Here is an 18,976-nt window from a genome sequence, read left to right as displayed (position 1 = left end):
CAATCACCTTTCCTTGTGGATTAGAAAGTTTAGCATTCTACATAACCTGCGGTGAATAACATGGCACTGGGAAAAGGTATAAGAGTATTAGTGATTGTTTATTAAATTTATCGTAATGTTATTTAGAAAGACCAGAGGAACTGGCTTTAAAAAAAAAGTATTAGTGCGATAGCCAACAAAATATTTGGATGGCACAATCTAGTTTTTTAACGCAAGGAAGTCTTGAGGAAGGTGAATAAAACTGACAAAACTGACTTCATAAGTCGACAACACATGCTTACGTACGGTCACGTGGAAATGTGCATTTTTATTATTCACAACAATTCAAAAGTTTGTGGTGCATTAAATTAACACGGTAGTGAAGGTGAATCTGGTATTTCCAGAGCAAACGATCAGCTTACAGAATAAATCTAAAGAAGGAAAGTGTCTCTGCGTCGTTCAAAGTTATTGGTTTATGACAAAAAAGAATGTTGCTGTTTTTGTGGTAAATGGTATTTAATTATTTCCTAGGAAAAAGTGCAGATTAAATCCACCTATTAGTAACATCCATCTTTCAAAAGGCCAAACGGTTGACGTACGAACTATAAAACGACCGCAGTCCTTGTTTCAATATATAAAATGAGAAAGAGAATGCATGCTGTGAGAACGAAAACTAGCAACAAATATATATACGAAAACAAATATTTATTATATATTTGTACTTACGTGTATTCCTGTTTCATATTTCAGTGCATTTAAACATTAAATTGTAAATTTTAATGACCGTTTATGTTAATGTTCCGTCGTGTAGAATGAAGCAAAGCAACAAATGGTCCTAGAAAGTCAGATTTTATCCACGTGCAGCGGTAGGTTCTCCAATGAAATCACTAAAATGTTTATGAAAAATGTCTAAAATATTTATATTTTCTGCTTTCATAGAAAAGTTCTGCAGTCGATGTCACGCAGAATCTGTTATCCGCTAACATTAAACTTAAGCGATTACATAATACTGCGAAAACTGGAAGGTAGCCGCTTACAGATATAAAGGACGTACAAGAAAGGAAAAATGAAGTTGGCAAGCGTACACGAACCCTATGGTTACAGCATAGTCTTCCATCAATAGTAGCATGAGTGCACTCCTAAAATTTTACCCCTTGTACTTCTACCAAGCCACTGTCAGTACGATGTGCTTTTGTCAGTACTTCCGATATCATTTATTTCTGGTGTGTTCCATAGAAGTATGGTACATTTACACATACGGAATTTACACTGCTTTCTTTTGCATTGACCTACAAATATTATACTTAAAACAGGTTGACTGCCATGAGCATCACAAATTACTAACCTATTCAGATTCTTTAGCATCATATATCATGCTCATTGTCACAAATTACTGTGAGACCACGAGCATGACATATGGTGCTCGGCTCCCATTGGTACACTTTCGGGAGAAGCAAAATATCGCGACAAAAATGTGACATGATATCCATAATCGAGTCAAAGGTAAGAAGAAATTTATGGCCTCCTGGGACCAGTACCCTCAAATCACCTTGGCAGTCATTAAAGAGAATCTTTTCTATTTTTTACTTTAAATAAATCAAAGGTACGGAAATGTATTGTGCAAGAAGAATGATAATTATATACTGGCTTATGGTTTCCTTACCTAGCAGCTATTCTGGTTGAAACTGAAAAAAGCAACTTTAGAAACCATAGACTTTTGTTGTCAAGGGAAGTTGTAAAATTACTTGAATGACCATTGTGTATGGGTAGTGAGTATTGTTTTATATCGTTCTGATATATGCTGTCCTGAAATCAAAGGTACACTTGTCGACTACTTCTCGTTGACGTCTCTGTTTGCTTAACGCTAAGCTGAATTCTTTCGTTGCAGAAACTGAACAAAAAGTGGGTACTAACAAAACGACATATATTGTAGATACGATATAACTTGCTTATGACTCGAGTGTATAATTTCTGAATTGATCAGACACACTTTATCATTCAGACCATAGTGTTGGAGAAGAAGGATGGCACAACCATCAAAAACCACGAGGAAATCATGAGAAAGAGATGCAACTATTGTTCAGCAAGTTATATTCAAGCTACGAATCGGAAGTGAAAGAAAACAAAGATGAAAAGAAAAAGAGATATACTTCCCATACTGCAAGCAGAAGTCACACACGCTATAAAGAATATGAAAGAGGGAAGGACTTGAAGAAGCTTACATTAGTCATACCAAAACAAGTTCGTGTAGAAGAGGTCGAATTTCCGAGAAGTGCCATGATCATACCTGCTTCACAAGAAAGGATACAAAAAAGGATCTACGCAATTATAGACCTATAAATCTACTCACAACAATTTACAAAGTGTTTACGAAAATACTTACAATCGTATTAGAAAAACAGGTACACCTCGCTCAATTAAAAAAGAGCTGGATTTAGATGTAGTTACAACACAGAAGATTATATTCAAGTAGTGAGGGTACTGATGCGAAGGTCAAACGAATATGAATTACCTTCATGTGCTGCATCCACAGACAGACATATAGCTTTCGATTCGGTGAAGATTTCGGCAATTTTTAACCCTCTTAAATCAAGTGGTGTGTCTATAAACAAGTGAGTACAGGACGTATAAAGACCGTAAGAATAAAGAAGGGCGTACATTAAGATCCCACTTCTCTCAAGGTTTATACAAATGTACTGGAGAATATATTTCGATCTCTCAACTGGAAGAAAAGATAAATAAATGCAAATGAACAACACCTAACTCACCTTCGTTTCGCCGTTGATATTCTCTTCGCCAACAGCAGCACAGATTTGCAAAGTATGATGGCAGAATATCAGAAGAACAGAAATAGGGTTGACAATGAATATCGTAAAGACTAAGGTGATGTTCAAGAACTTCGCAAGGAAGTCAAGGATATAAATTGAAGATATGGAATTAGAATAAGTGAATACTTACGTCTATCTGGAACAGAAGATATCAACGAGAAGAAACATTAAAGGAGAAATTAACCGACGTACTAAGTTAGTCTGGAGTACATTCGGCAGGACAGTTTCATCTTGAAAAGCCAATAAGTATAAAGCATAAAATTTTCAGTGAATGTGTTCTACCTGTTTTGACATATGGATCGGACACGTGGACTCTAACAAAATCAGATTGATGGTCTGCAGACTACACAACGAAACATGGAAAAGTGTAAGTTAGGAATTGCCGAAGATAGGCAGATGGATCAGAAAAGGGACAAGATTGTCGGATATTATCATGAAAATAAAGGCACTGAAGTGGCAGTGGGCTGGATATATTGCAAGACGAAATAATTATCAATGGACGAAAGCAGTTCTTGACTGGATTTTAAGAGACCCAGGAAACGCCCACAAAGAAGGTGATGTGATGAAATCAAAACGCGCTGCAAAGTAACGTGGAAAAAAACTGCCCAGTATACATTGTTGGAAGAATATTTAGACAAACCCTCATACAAGAGTGGATTGGCAACGGTTGACTATGATATACGTATATGTACAAGAACTAATGGCAAAAGATAACTAAACTATAGATCAGACAAATAGCGAAGTACTTCAATAAAGTTGATAATATAAATCAAAAAACATTAGAAACTGCATAAAAGGGTTTTCCAATTTATTTGGCGAGCACGAATTCTCTGAATTTCCCCGATCACGGTTTACAAATTTCCAGATCCATATATAAGGTAAAGAAAGTAACAATATATTTCCCGACCAGCGGGTTCCTCATCTACCATTCACATACAAATATTATCTCTCTCTCTCTCTTTTTGTCCTAAATACATAAAGCTAATGTGTGTGTGTGTAGGTAGAGAAGTTTTGGAAAACTAACTGATTTGTTTTGTTTCATGTTTTCTGCAAAATACACGGGTAAGAAAAAAAAAATAAAGAAAAAAAATAAAAGAAATAGGTTTTGAGAAATGAAATCCATTCTTAAAATTCCTTCAATTTTCCAGGTCTTTTCAACTTTTCCAGAAATTTCCTGACTCTTTCAGGACTTTTTACAAGTAAACTGAATACCTTGATTTTCCCGGACTTATAGAAGTGAGCTGAATTCCCTGATTTTAACAGATTTTCCAGGCGGGTGTAACTTCGATAAGGAAGAGATTAATTTGAAAATACACGTACCAGCCTTGTTGTTGCAACATAAACAGCAAAAAACTTGTAGAATCACACTGACAGTTCACACCCCCCCCCCAAAAAAAAAAATCACACATCCTGGAGTAAGTTTGTAAGTTTAAGAATGATTTATTGCCATCAATGATCTTTCCATCATTTTCTGTCTCGTACACGCAGGACACCTAATTATTTTTTCTTTTAATTTCAGAAACAAGCCAAAGTATATTATTGTTTTTGTTGTATAAATACATTTTGTTCTTTTTCTTTATTAATTATGAACTTATGTATTCTGAATGTACAAACAGTTCTCATAATAACAACGCTAACTCTTTGTATTCTTTTCACAAAGTTGAATTTGGAAAAGCGTTCTGGAAATCGATTGGTCACCAATCAACCGCAAACAAAAGCCGTTATTTTGTAGCAAATTTCATGCAGATCTCGTCAAAACCTCTGTACAAGAAAGACTGGAGAATATTTACGCAAGTCTGACATGTTCAGCTTATCGGTTACTGAAAACCATTCTCAAGAAACTAACATAATGAACAAAATAAATAAGGATTCGATTCCCTAAAACGAAAATTTTATAGTTATGGTTCACATATCCCTAAACTCAGAGAGAAATTAGAAAAATCGTTTCTCGACTTATTCTGAAAGAAGGTAGAAAAAAGTGATAAATCAGGCGGAGAACGATGTGTAGTACGCGAATATTTTCTTAAATGTGTAGTATAAAGTGAAAGATCAATGTTTAAAGTGCAAATTATTTACTTCGTAGAAAAAAAAAAATACCTATATTTTGTTTCCTACCTCAAAGTCTATTTATTGAGAAACTTGATAGAACTTACAAAGAGCCAAAGCGAAACAACCAGAATCCTTAGAGAAGGCAAGAGAGCTCCTTTAATGAAGCAACTAGCGACGTATATATAGTAACAGCAGTAAAATAATTAATGGTGCTATGCACAGTGAAAGAACGCGAAGACGATTGTAAGACGTTAACAAGAATTTGCATAAACTTGCAGCTTGGATAAATTTATTTTTCAATCTTTTACCTTTCAATATTAACGATTTCAACCACAATAAACTGAAAGGATTATGTAGCCACGATGTAACCTCAGTTAAGTTGATCAAAATTGGACAATTTTTTAGAGAATTCGCTGTGGAACAGACACACTATATATACATTAGGAATAGGCAAAACCGGTTTCTAGAAAAACCGAAACCCGAAAAACCGACATTTCGGTTTTCTCCAAAAGCCGGTTCGGTTTTTCACCGAAACCGGTTTCGGTGAAAACTTTTGGAAGAGAGATAAATCTATTTCTGTGGAAACAGATTCGGTTTCCGAAGAACAACCAAACACTATTCTGGTCAGAAATAGAACAAATTTTGGGAAAAAATCGGATCCGGTGAAAAACCGATAACCGGTTTCGGTGGAAACCGAACCGTTTTTTTTTAAATTTTCAAAAACCGAAAAACCGGTTTTTGTGCCCACCACTAATATATATATATATATATAGATATAGATATAGATATAGATATAGATATATATATAGATATATATATATCAGGGCTGTGGTCGAGGGTACCCGCCGTATACCCTTTGCTTAATCTCAGTCATTAGAGTGTACCTTTTGCTTCAAAGCGTATAGTACTTTCTAGTTTTATTTGGTTCATATTTAATTGGGCCATGACTTCAATGATAGGGAGGCCACATCCCGACGCCAGGTTATCACCCAGGTTGGGGGTTGTGCCGGGCCGATCATCCGGCATTTAAAACCTATTATTGAGCACAGTAGAAAGATAAAGCCTGGAATGTGGATTGCTTTTTTTTTTTTTTTTTTTTTTTTTTTTTTTTTTTTTTTTAATGCCAACCTTGCTATGGCCTGTTTATGACAAAGCATTTGTGGTTTAAAGACGCTCGGAGCCGGAGCCAAGGGACGGAGGAGTAAAGCGCACGCGCACCCAGCAGGAATGGATGGAATGGTGCCGTGAATGGTTGATGGAAGTATTGAGAAGTTGTGATTTAAGTAAGAAATGTAATCAAGAAAATAGCATGAAATGCTTTAAGACTATAAAACAGTAATTTATCCTTTATATTTTAATTGAATTAATATGTGCGTTTTATATCATTCATTAAAAATTTATTCTATGTCTTTTATGACAACCATACATGATCACAAAACAGCGTATACCCTCTGAAAATTTTAGGACTACAGCACTGATATATATATGTAAAGGAAGAAAGACCGAAAACTTGCTTTCGCTCACTTCAATAATAATAATCATATATAATAACTTGTATTTTGTGTCTGTCTCCTCTGAATAACTTTTATAAAGAATATTCAATTATAGGACTAGTAAAAAGTGACTCGCATAGATTAATTTCTAATTGCGCTTTTTATATTGATTTGAGAACGCTGAATCTGAAAATAATTTTTGAACTTGTCTGTTCACGATGTCACAAAAAGAAAGAAAAAAAAGCTTCAACGGTGGAGTCGTTGAAGTACCTCTTATATTAATAGTGAAAGTGTCACAGTTAGATATATTTCTACTTGCACTTTTTATACTAACTGGAGAATGTTTAATCCAATGGAACTTGTCCGTCCATGGTGTGACGAGGGAAATGACCTAAAGTTGAGTCTTTAAAGTACCGCTAATATCAATAGTAAAGGTGCTCATACTTGGATACATTTCTAATTGCTGTTTACATATTAACTTGAAGATCCTATTCAATGGAACTATTTGTAAATTTATTCATTCACGGCCTAACGAGAGAAATGACCTCAAAGTTGGGTCTCTGCAGTACTGTTATGCCAATAGTGAAAGTGACAACGCTTCGATAATTTCTAATTGCACTTTTTATACTAATTTTTAAATTGCTTTACGACATACTCAATGAATTTCTTCTTTACAAAGTTGTATATCCAAACCTTGAGGGCAGTTTTATCGTGACGCCATGGACAGATACATTTTAGAAAGAAAGAAAAAAAATAGTCTCTTTCGATTCAGCGTTCTCAAATCAGCATTAAAAGCGCAATTAGAAATTTATCAAAACGTGAGCACTTTTTACTAGTGCCATGATCGGATGTTCTTGATTAGATTTTGATGTAATATTCAAATATTTTCCTTGGGTTTTCCAATTATCTCCGGTTGAGTAAGAGTAAGAATAAGGAAGTATACAGATGCGCCGAAAACAAGATCTATTTGCATTCGTTAAGAACCATAATCAAAATCAGGGAAGAAAAGATCCAAGATAATTAAAACGCAAAAGAATACGAACACATCGAAACAAGTAGAAAACGACAGACAAATGTCACAGCATATAGTAGAAGGTTTTAAAAAAAAGAAAAAAAAAACTCCACTCAGTAGGACCATATGCAGAAGGTTGTTGGCTGTATATCAGACCATTTTCGATCGGTGCTGACAGCTCACGTATCATGCTGGAACTATGGGTTTGCTGGAGAGAGTAATGTTGTGTCTGACCTTGTAAGTGGGTGAGTGTTGGTAGTGAGTGTTATCAAATGGCGCCTAAAATCATCGGATATTGGGAGGATTACGTGATGGCCATTTTTCATACTCTTTTCTTTCGTACGCATTGTGGAATAGTGTCACGGGAATGGGTTAACGCTCGAGGTGACTATCGCGAAAGCTATTATGGCCTGTTACACACAATAGGTTTCCCTTGCGAAACATTTACCTACGAAAACCACAGGGAGGAGTGCAAGCAAAGTGACACCCGTAGTGCTAACGGAGATCCGCCGATTGGCGTGCCAGGAAAATCGCCCGACGCAACGTGATGTGGACCAGATTCCACCTCGCACCGTCAACTGTGAAGGAAACAATTCGCAAGCGCCTCAGGCTGCAGTGTGTGTGGAAGACACGTGTATACCACCTGCTATCGCGTCGCATTGCCGAATATAAGACGAATTGCAGGAATCAGTATGAAAAGTACCTGGCGTGTTCAAAATGGAAGAAAGTTGTCACAATGGATGAATTATATGTCCATCTCACTGTTGATGGTCATATCTAGACGATCACATTCCGTGACGTTGACGGCAAGGGGCGTAGTAACTTTGTTCGTCACTGTTGGGAAAGTTTCTACATGGCTTTATCGTTGTTACGGGATTCGGATATGAAGGTAAGTTGCTGATACGCAAGGTGGACAAAAACGTGATCGGAGACACATCTCACAATTGTGTGGAATGCACACGACCCAGGTGATGGTCCATATAAACACGGCTTCGAGTCATACCGTCAGAACATCACTAAGTTTCTATCAGGAAATGGCAGCGGAATCAGGAATTCGTGTCATTCCGTTCGAAGACATTCCTGTGAAAAGTCCAGATGCCAGTCCAATGGACTTTTATGCATTTGGACTGTTCAATCAACGTCATCAGCATCCGTACATCCTGGATGGTCTATGGAAAGCTTGCAGGGAAGAGTGGGACAGAATTCCCGTGCCTGTCCTGCGCCGGAGCTTGCTGCAATGGAAACTGCGACCCCATGTGATAGTCCACAATGCTAGGGGTGAAGCAGAACATGATCGGTGTGGCGGGGCGGTATCTCTTAAGGTAAGCACCCGTCAAACATGGTCAGATATAAAGCGAACAACCTTCTGTATACACAAGAAAAGTTTCTGTTAGTTAAAACAATGACAAGTTAATCTTTGCCCAGAGCTGCTCGGTGAGAGATGTACGCAGGTTTCGTTCTGATTACTATGGATAAAACTATGCATAAAGAAATAAGAGACTATAAAGAAATACTATGAAAAAAAGAACAATGTAAAGTGAATCGAATAGCAATGAAAAAACTGCAGTAAGTAATTCTAGTAATAAGATAAGGAAAATACAAGTAAAGACATTTATAAACAAAACAAATTAAATCGCATGCAGAAATTGGATGTGCTGTAAAAATCTCATTTGTCAAGAATAAAATGTGGGTCATCGCCTAGTAGTAATTTCTGGCTCGCCTTCCACTGTGTTACGACATCCCACTTGACCTCAGCAGGGCAATGGATAAGAAGATGACAAATCGACAAGAATGCATCACAAAATGTACAATTCGGAGGTGTATGCATGCATGCGTGAGATGGCTCAGTGGAGTTAAAACGACGAGACGGTCGCGAACTAGAAAGCCAAATTCCTAAGCTAAGTTTAATGGTATGCAATTTGTTGTCACGCGCTAGGTTCCAGCCCAATTGTAATAGTTGTAAAAGACAAGAATACTGAGTAAAGATCACCAGTGCAAAGCAGAGGTGTCAAGAGTTCAATATCATGGAAAGCTGCACCTAATACTACAGAAACCGCCTACTCATTTCCAGATATACCCACATGGCTAGGGATCTAACAAAACTGGAGAACAGAACCAATAGCAAGAAGAGAATTGTATTTCAACAGAATATGTTGAACTAAAGGATGTTGTGTGTAAACATTAGTAAGGTCGGTAAGAGCACTTCTGGAGTCAGACAAGATGAGAATACGGACAATAGTACGGGTCATACCGTAATCTAAGGCTTGAAGAACAGCAAGCAGTTCAGCACTAAAGATGGACGTAAAGGAAAATACGCAATACCCACAGGAAGCATGGCCAAGGACAAACGCACAGTCAACAGAGTCATCTTATTTCTACCTACTCGTATAAAAATTCGAGAAATCAGCATAGTCATGTAACATACAGCGAAACTCTTATTGATACTGGTTATCAGTAGCGATAAACTTACTAGAACATACCAACTAAAATTATATAGTAGGACAATTCATCTACCAGGGCAGAATAGTAAGAAAACCCAAAGGATTTCCTTATTATTCCAGCACATCGAAGCCAAATCCACAAGGTCCAAAAACACGAAGACGTATCGTATACAGACGGTAGTGGTAATCTGCTTCAAGAACAAAAGAAAAATGGTGATCAGGGAGTGTTTTAAGACGTGCGAAATAATGAAGGATCAAATAACTTCTGTAATCATTAAGAGAAGATTCATGTGTATCAACATAACAGAGCCTATGTATAGGGCTAATACGTAAAGCACCTATAGACAAAGGAATACCATAGGGATGGACTGTATCCAGCTGACGTAAAACAGAAGATACCAGATGAGTACATCACACAACCATAATCGAGTTTAGAATGCTAAAGAGTAAGATAAAACGTATTATACTATTCGCACGGCAGGAATGATATGAAAGATCTCAAGAGATTTGGCGTTCTGAGGCAAGTATACTTCAAATTACGTAGACGTTGAAACCGAGTAAGTTTGGTATCAAATTGCAAATCTAGAAAGTGAACACTATCAACAAACGATAGGTGTATTCCGCTAAAATGAAGGTCAGAATTGGAAACACATGTACGTAACCGATAAAAGTGAACACGTTTAGCTTTGTTGACAAACCCGGTAAACGGACCCCAGTCTTAGTAGCTTGGGTACATAAACGACTCAGAGAAACTGGAGTTGTTGGGTAGATGTGCGAAAATCATGGGAACAATAATACATGTTAGGATCATTCACAAAAAGACCATGAACATGAGTATTAACATAAGACATTACACTATTTACAGCCATGCCAAACAAGGTCACACCAAAAACACTACATTAAAGGACACTATTTTGTTGAAAGAAACGATCAGAAAAGCTAGAGCTAACTCATGCCCTAAAATACCGGGCGCCTAAAAACTGTTCTAAAAACAGGGATACAAGGTGTGTTAGAAAAGTAATGAGACTAATTTTGTACTAACTAAAGTTTTTATGTTTTTCAAACAACAATGTTATCCCCTTCAAAGTAGTTCCCTTGGGCAGCTATACATCGGTGGAGTCGTTCCCACTCTTGGTAGCAGCGCTGGAAGTCTTTCTCTTTATTTCAGCGGGCGAGGCAAATTCTTCAACTGGTATGGCTTTTAACTGGTCGGTCACAGTATTTTTAATGTTCTCCAGAGTTCCAAAATGACGTCGTTTTAGAACATGCTTCAATTTCAGGAAAAGGAAAGAGTCACAAGGACTCAAATCAAGTGAATAGGGAGATTGAGGAACAACAGTAAAGCGTTTTGAGGTCAAAACTTCACTGATGGAAATGGCCGTGTGACACGGGGCATTGTCATGATGAAGCATCCACTTGTCTGCAATGTCTGGTCTCACACGAATCACTCTTTTCCTGAGCCTTTCAAGGACACTTTTATAAAATACTTGGTTGACAGTTTGTCCTGGTGGAACGAATTCTTTGTGCACGATACTCTTACTGGCAAAAAAATCAGCATAGTCTTGATCTTTGATTTGCTCATTCGACATTTCTTCGTCCGAGATGATGACGGAGTGTGCCACTCTTCGCTTTGCCGCTTTGTTTCAGGATCGTATTAAAATATCCAGGATTCATCACCTGTGATCACACAATTGAAGAATTCTTGGTCATTGGCAATCCTCTCAAGATCAACGCACACGGTTTTTCGATTATCCTTCTGTTCAGTTGTGAGGTTTTTCGGTAGCATTTTGGCACAAATCTTTTGCATTTTCAAATCGTCTGTCGAAATTTGATGTACGGTGAAAGTGTTTAAATTTAACTGTTCACTCATCATCCTTATTGTTAAACGACGGTCTGATCTCACAAGAGCCCTCACACGTTCAACGTTTTCGTCAGTTTTTGAAGTTGAAGGTCTCCCTGCGCGAGGTTCATCTTCAACGTGTTCTCGGCCTTCCAAAAATGATTTGTGCCAGCGGAAAACTTGTGCTCTTAATAAGCAATGTTCCCCATAGGCCTGTTTCAACTTTTCAAAAGTCACACTCGCGGATTCACCAAGTTTAACACAAAACTTTATTCCACAACGTTGCTCTAAATTCTGATGCTCCATTTCTGTAACACACAACAAAAACACAACTTCACTGATGATGCTGTCAAAAATAATGTGTTAGCTGTACGGAGTTGTAACTCGGACTGAGGAAGTGAAAGGGATTAACAAACTGGTCTAGCACAGGCTGGTAGACACAACGTCGCCAGATCGCCCGCAGTGTTCCCAGTCCCATTACTTTTCTCACACACCTTGTATAATAGGTTTCCATGTAGCTGCCAAGAACGAAGCTGTTGCAGGATTCCAGAGTGTCAGGTAGTATCATAGGCGTGTTCAGGATAAAAGCAGTCACAAAATGTTCCTCATGACGAAAAGAAGTTAGAATGACAATCAAGATGAACAAGATAATCAGTAGTCGATGTAAATTGACGGAATCCACATTGGAGGTTCGAGATGAAGGAATTCCATTTTAAGAACCAGATCAACCAAAGGTTAATGAGCTTTTCAAAAACTTTCCAGACACAGCTACTGAGAGCAACAGGCCTCAAGCTGGAACTACAAGTTGAGACCTTAACAAAAAAGAAAGAATTCAACCTCTCGCTAGACTACCGGAAAGTGCAAATCAAGCAGGATACGAATTAATAAGGTCAATAGAGAGATTTTACCATATGGGAACAGATGACGTAACATAGTATAATGGATGCAATTAGGACCTGTAGCGGTATGCTTAGTAGTTGAAAAGACATAGTGTAGTTATTTAGCAGTAAAAATGGGAATATAGCATCAAACAGAGAGTTGAAGGATAAACGCGTGCGTTCAGTTTGCTGTTTATAACGAAGGAAGCTGAGAGAATAATCGGTAAAGCTAGAGAAGGAGCAATATAACTACTCAATTCATTGCTATTTGCTTCTGATCAGTGACCAACCCGATCGTCACCAACGAGGAGGGCTGTGACACACAGCGGCTCATCAGAACCTTGCAAACGATGGATACCAAACAGCAATAATCGAACTAGAAGTAGTTAACGTGGATACATATTACTGCCAACACCGACGTTTAGCCTGATTAATCTGATATCAGGCTCGAGCACGTAGCTGACGCAACTATGGCAATTACCATCAGTTGGGAAACGTATAACTCGGCGAAGGACAAAACGCCAGGCAAGAACGACGAATTTCATGGGACCACCAGGTACTCGGTGATGATGTAGTCAGCGAGAAGGAATAGAAGAATCAGGAAACTTCAATGCAGTAGGCTTATTAATAGAAAGGTGGGGAACATTGACAAATGAAAAAAAATTGGGTGAACTGAGTGCAATGCGCACGACATAAACTGTAGATAAACTAGCGATGGTTAGGCACACCATGTAGACCATTAACAATTATGGGGAAATGGGGTCACTACCATACAAGATGGGATAAAGACTCTAGGTAAGAGGAACATCTAATTGGGGTCACAAATAGAAAGATCCAAATGCAAGAAGGTACCTGTGGCTGTGTGAAGTGCGTAGAACTGCCATCATTTATTATAAGATCAAGATCAAATGAGTCAAGCAAGACAGTAATTTATCGACCCCGGGCCTCTGTCAGAGGTGAACCCCGTGACCGATTGTAAGCATTAAATTCATCTACAATAACTACAGGTTGTGGGAATTGGTAATAAAGTTGTTCAGATCATGTACGGTAAAATGATCATGACGAGTAATATAAATATTACAGAAGGTAACTGGCTGTTGGAGAAAAAACTTGAACGGCAACACCTTGCAAATTACTTTGATGTACAGGAGTGAGGAATTGAAGGTGGTCAAGATACCAACTGTCACACCTGCGGTACGGCCATAGGGAACTTGACCATGCCTATAGAGAGTATAACCCGAAACGACAGATGAATGGAGGAGCAAAATGAGTTTCCTGAATACAAAAGAGGACAAGAGCAATGGTACTAAGTAGGTACTTAAATTCTTCGAAATGCCTGGGAAAACTATTTAAATTCCATTGGAGTAAATCAACCAAGAAAAAAATGTGTTAAGGTTGAGAAAAAAGCTGTTTGGATTTTTCAGTTCTCAACTACAGTAAATTGACCAAGATCATCCAACACCATATCATCAGAAACAGAGCAATAATTATGCGAGAGACTGCCAAGTTGATTACAAGAAGATAGAGGCTTCTCATGAGCAAGACAGCAGATTTTGCTCAAGGTTTCTTCTTTTATTAGCACGACAGTAATTCTATATGGTGATCACAGGTTGGGAGCGTGACATCGGAATATTTTTTCAGGTGCGAAGAACTAGAAGTGCAAAACGATTTCGTACGAGAACCAAACTTGAATGTCTTTTTCCGACGTTTTTTGGCATCAGATAATGCTGAGGATGCACAGCTACATCTGAAACAGATGTAGATGCGAGTTTGGTACTAGTTTGTATATCTATATCTATAGTGTGAGCAGACTGAAAGAAAGTAGGGATAGTAACAAAATTAGTATGAGAAGGGAACCTTGAGATTTGATTGCAGTGATTACCGAACTAAAACTAACTGCAAATGAATGTACAGGCTGCGACTGTCTGCATGCGACAGCAGCAGAAATTTTCTCAGGAACCATTAATATACGAATGGCTTTCTTAATTGAAAGTACTAAAAATATCGAGACCATGCGGGATGAGAACCTTTACAATTGACACAAAAAGGGAGGTTATAGGGGATATCGTGTGGAACCTGACCAGAGTTACCACGTAGTTTGAACCTAGTGACAATCTATGTAGTGTGGCCAGAATGTTGGCATTTAGAAGTAGGTATTAGGAATGAATGTATGGTTGTTCCTTGAGAACATAGTACCATGATGGAAGTCCACTAACATCAAAGGTAATAATATTGGATAAAGTAGGTGTTAGAACACCATTCTGTTTTCTGAATTCGTTTAACATCAATTACATGCTGGTCATGGAGCTTCACTTTCAATTGTTCTCTGTTGACATTTTGGAGATCAAAGCAAGTAATGACGCCTTGGCTAGTGTTTAAATGACGCCGAGCCTCGACTAAAACAGGGACAGATCCTAATGACGTACGGTGTGTCCGACAAGAAACGCAACCCAAACTTTGACCAAGATATATTTTTTGAAGTAAGAATGATAGAGACATGATATTTGTAACAAAAGTTAGCGGCGTTGTCTATGGAAATATTTTGAGAACAAAACCTATGAGACAATTCGTATTGTTAAATTTTAGTGATTGATTAAATGGCCAGAAGCGTAATTTAAAGAGAAAATGCGAATTGCTTAAATCAATTGCGAGGAACAGAAAGAAGAATTAATTGCGGTGATTTTTAATGCAAATATTTAGTAAATACGCATCAATATTTATCGGATGGGATAAAAACTGCATGTTGTTTTGCTGCGTTGACAGTTGTAAAGGCTATTTTTTTCTATGTATTCAGAAAAAAATAAAGTAAAATAGCGCATTCTGGCAACAATGTTTCGCAAAAATACTACCACAGGTGTAACTCATCCTCGGACATGGTGGGCAATGTAATTTATCAATAAAATAATAAACTGATTTTTTTCAAAAATAAAAATAAGTACGGTAACAGTAATTATTCGCCTGCAGCTGGCAACCCGTACTGGCAGGGAGAAAAATACCTAAGCGTAAAGATATACCGAAGATACCTCGTGATCGAGGTCGAGGTTTAAGTCGCGGTTGCTACCTCGATAATGGCACAAACACATGGATTCAAATGGGTAAGCGCATGCCGGAGATGTATGCTACATCGTGACCTAGAGGTCGACCGCGATGGTGAATTAGTGTTCGCGATAATAAACAACCGAGTTGCTTTACATCGATGTTCAGTGGAAGCATCGGTGTGGCTCGTGTTCTCATTTTTTTTTTCTGAAGCGCTGCACGGAATAAAATCTTCAGTTGTTCAGAATTTCGTCTGCAGAGGATTGTGTTCATCTACGCTCAAGAGGTTTTGCTGTACTTTAAATTCGATTATAAAAGACATATTAGTAGAACTAATGACGAATGTTCCAGCAATATGGAATAAGAGGCACAAACAACATAATAGGCACGTTTTAAATAGAGAGTGGAAGAAGATAGCACCTCAAATGGGAATGTCAGATAAGTTATTCATATTTATTTGAGAATTATACTGGAGCTTATTATTATACAAGGCAGTGGCGGTTAAAGGGAGGAGGCTTTCGGGCTGAAGTCCCCAAATTCCGAAATTTCTAAAGAAAAAAGAAGCTAGTGTTAATTATATCTATGCTTAAAAGCTCCACTCCCTTCCCCAAATTCCTAGATTCATAAAAAATTTCCTCTAAATTCGTTACTGATATAAGGTAAAGAAGTACTTGTAAAGACAGGCATAGGGAGACAATGTCAAATAATGGAATTGCAGTGACGAAACTTTTTATGGTGAAGTTAATGCCCCCCACACCTCAAAACCTGAAGACACATCTGTTGTTTATTTATTTATTTTACTGGGAAATGATTTCTCGCCTGAGTGCTGAAAGCGGGCATTTCTTTACAGAAAATTGAAAAAAAAAATGGTAAAATTCTTTGATTTATTGATAGAGATGGACAAGAGATGAGACTCAAATATTTTTGCGAGACAAGAGACGAGACTTTGGCATTTTTCATGTCTCGTCTCGCGTCCATCCCTATTTATAAACAGTTAGTCATTTCAATTTCAAAAGTTGTCCATAAATGACTTTTCTCAAAATTCAGATCTACTTAAATTGTTTTTTCAAACCAGAAAACGCTGATCACTTCATGAAAATTCTTACTTAAAATGCTTAAATGCTTAATCCCCTTTCTCGAAATAAGTTTTCCTGAAATCATCCTAAACGACTTTTCCCAACCTTGGACCATATGTTACAAATGTCTATTTCACCAGAAAACTTTCCGAATAATAATAATAATAATAATAATAATAATAATAATAATAATAATAATAATAAAACGCACTGAAAATTGCGTTCACCAATATGAAAATCCTGAGGTCAAAACCAACTGACGCGTCCACATTTCATTGGGATCAATATACGCCCTTATAAATAACGGCCCCGCAGATCCCGCATTGCGGGGGGGGGGGGGGGAATCGTGAAGTAGGACGTAGAGAAGGGGGCCCACTCCACTTAGTCTCCAAGCCCTTAGTTCCGCCGTTGAATATATGATTTTAAGGACTGTATCGTTCATACAGAATTCGTGCGAGAAGGTTAATAGAGATTAGTATTCCGTAAAACAGAAGAATTCCAGATACCAAGCTTGGTCGTTTAACGGTATGCCAAGTGATTCAAATTATTATATTCGGTGTGTCCGTAGAAGTTCTCCTGTCCCGTTTTAGCTTTCTGCGTTACTGATATTAAATACGTGCAATTAGCACGCCGTTAAGTCTGTCAAATTTCGCTCATTCCGTACGGAGTTTTTATCATGAAAGCCTATGTACCAAACTCCATACTCTAAAACCTTGAACCATTCTTTTAATTTTTAATAGTAGACAAAAATCGATGAAATTTTCAAACATGCACATATCGGCAGGAGGACATAATTTCATGTGCTCTGCAATGCCATCCGATTAACAGTATTGCCAACCGAACATACAGTTATATTTTTCAAAAGTAGGCAAAATATGAGAATGCCGTATTTCAAATCTATAGATCAAACACAACTTAGAACTCCACCTTTATTATTCAGTGTTACAAACTCAGGACATTATCATAACAAACACATATGGGAATATCTAAATTTTGTTATCTAAATCAGCATTCAATCGCGGATACACAAAATCTCATTGTTGAATGAACATTTCGTCGTCTGAGATTCAACTCCGCGTATCTCCAATTTTGGCGAATATGATTTTTTACCATTAGAATCAGTATAGGATGGCGCAGAATCTGGTTAAGTAGTACAACTATTTCACGACAAATGGCTTTGTTATTCTCTCAAAATAATGCCGCGTATAATGAGGCTGAAGCTAGTTTTCAAACAGTTTTGTTGTCTCTCCTGTAAAATTGGTGAAACGTTACTTACGCGGTATTGAATCTCAGACGACAATTTATGTGGTTGGATCACTCGAAAAGACGAAAGAGTTTTAATAATACACACGTGTACAGAGTATAAGGCGGGAGACAAGGAGTCAAGTACGTTGCCCCAGACTTCAGCTTTATCAGCCTAGGCGCAAATTCGAGCCTAACCACTATCATCTCCATTTATGTGCGCAGTAGTACAGATGTGACTTTGTCTCACTTTTGTGGCCCTGGGTCCTTGGCCCAGGATCAATAACTAGGTGTAAAGAGGACTACTCTTTCAAAATTTTGGCAGAGGTATCTTAGCCCACCCCCTAAATTTTGCAAGGGGTACATAGGAACAACCTCTTAAACGTGGGAATTGTCAAAAGCAACATTTTGTAAATGTTCTCCACGGCTAGAATATAATTCTGTAAATTTATGTGCTCCTGTTTATTCCGTCTGTGGGTTAAAAAAAGAATCGAATATTAGTATTGCCACTTGGACGGTTATTAATCTGGTTTATCTTCTTTGGTGAGCTTTAACAAGTTATATGATCATATGGTTGAGCACAGGGGCCCATTCTCTTTCTCAGGACATGGGTACATTACTATACTCTTCTCAAAATTAGGAGGAGTACACAGGACACCTTTTCAATTTGAAATTGTCAAAAAATAATATGTCATAAATGTTGGCTGTTATTGACCCAAAATGTTACCCTTTACCTAAAACTACCGCAAACAGAATTTTGACCCCTTACCGAATTATCTTATCATACATTTTCAAAATTGATTTTTTTTAAATTATTATTTTGGTGGGGGTGGTCGGAATATTTTGAAAGTTTCACAGATTGTAGATACTATGTGGGTGTAAATGTGTAATTCTTTTAAAAAAAAAATTGGTGGGAAACACGTCGTTGATTTTTTGTTAAAAAATTTGTAATACCCTTAGGTACAACATATATTTGTTTCAGGACCTGAAAGTGATGGCAACATTGTCAAAAAGAAATAAAAATGAAAACAAACGTGCTTTTCGCACAGTTTCTTCACCACTTTAGGACCTCTGAATGTCAAACTTTAAACATTTCTTTGCC

The 18,976-nt window shown here is 37.6% G+C and overlaps 1 protein-coding gene across 24 annotated transcripts in view; it reads right to left on the bottom strand.

Annotated features, from left to right (window-relative positions):
- The window catches only part of CaMKII (Calcium/calmodulin-dependent protein kinase II), a 1,422,941-nt gene that overhangs the window by 691,519 nt on the left and 712,446 nt on the right, over nucleotides 1-18,976 (bottom strand). The gene's annotated exons all lie outside the window — the stretch shown is intronic.

This window comes from Thermobia domestica, chromosome 1 (genome assembly GCF_964235325.1).
Source record: "Thermobia domestica chromosome 1, izTheDome1.hap1.1, whole genome shotgun sequence".
Lineage (NCBI taxonomy): Eukaryota > Metazoa > Arthropoda > Insecta > Zygentoma > Lepismatidae > Thermobia > Thermobia domestica.
Note: the sequence above shows the minus strand (reverse complement) of the source record. Positions and strands in the feature narration are given on the sequence as shown.